General features: G+C 39.2%; 1 long non-coding RNA gene across 1 annotated transcript; it reads left to right on the plus strand.

The window, feature by feature from the left end:
• Positions 1 to 111: 111 nt before the first annotated feature.
• Positions 112 to 755, plus strand: LOC107579770 (uncharacterized). Its single transcript, XR_001608530.1, has 2 exons — positions 112 to 220; positions 432 to 755. It is a non-coding gene; the product is annotated as an uncharacterized lncRNA (long non-coding RNA).
• Positions 756 to 1,140: the final 385 nt, after the last annotated feature.

Genomic DNA, 1,140 nt, shown 5'->3' on the forward strand with positions numbered 1-1,140 from the left:
GGCTAAATGCCTTGAAACTATTGATGCAAACAGTGGGAGCTGTTTTAATGGCTCGATGTGAAATGCGAGCAAACATGTCTAACGGCGTATACTATTGATTTCCACCAGACTTCTTCCCGAAAAGAAAAAGGACCCTGGAGTCCAAGCAGGATGACCGGGGCTCGCTTCAAGCGGACACATCCACCAGCATTGAAGTAACGCCGCGTAAAACAATAAGATGGTATGTTCAGCTTTGTGTGCATCTGACTTTCTATGTCAGTGCGATATTATTACGATTTGAGTAATTCATAATTATTTGCGTATTACTAATTGTAGTAAAGTAACGGATTCAGTTGGATTCACCTTCATTTAAATGCCCGTACTCTATGTAAAGCTGTTGTTTAGCTGTGGAACAAACGCTAATTTTGTCTTTCTCTTTTCCCCCTTTACAGATGTTTGCACTTCATGCAGCAGTCCACCTGTGTTTATCTGCAGAGCGGATGAAAGGAAACAAGGGGCCGACACTTCTACAACTCATGTAGCAATAATGGCTCCGCCAACAGAGACTTTGTCGCAGTGTTACAATGTCTAAACGGTGCAATTTTATATTTCTTTTGTTTTGACTATGTATAGAGGGCTAGGCCACACTGCTCTAAATAGACTAGAGCAATACCTGTTTGTTTTCTTTTTTAAATATACTAACTTATTTTATTTATGTTCCTAATAGTTGGTTACTCTTTTATTATTTACAGCTATTGATATCGTTTTTATTATTTTGGCCATATTTTATGTTGTGTTTTATTTAAGTTTTGTTTGCAACATCATGCAAAGCATTGTTCTGAGCCGTGTTTGTTAAAACTATATTCTGTAGCTCACGCTGTACCTTTGAATCAAAGTGTAAATTAAATTATATTTTTGCTAACCTGGTCGTATTCACTGTATACTGTTCAACTACATTATTGTGAATCATGGGATGTGGGTAAAAGGCAGAACAAAATGTGTGCCCTACACTTTTGAGGCATCAACATTTTGCCTGTGACAAAAAGAGGAGAGTTTGGCCTCTAAACAGGAGGGACTCAGCTGTTCCGCCCTCGGTGTTTGTGGGGAGGGATCTGTGGGCAGCTGCGTGCTATAGGGAGGATTTAAATGCCATTTTCTTTC

This window comes from Sinocyclocheilus grahami, unplaced genomic scaffold (assembly GCF_001515645.1).
Source record: "Sinocyclocheilus grahami isolate Dianchi unplaced genomic scaffold, SAMN03320097.WGS_v1.1 scaffold20063.1, whole genome shotgun sequence".
In the NCBI taxonomy this organism is placed as follows: Eukaryota; Metazoa; Chordata; class Actinopteri; order Cypriniformes; family Cyprinidae; genus Sinocyclocheilus; species Sinocyclocheilus grahami.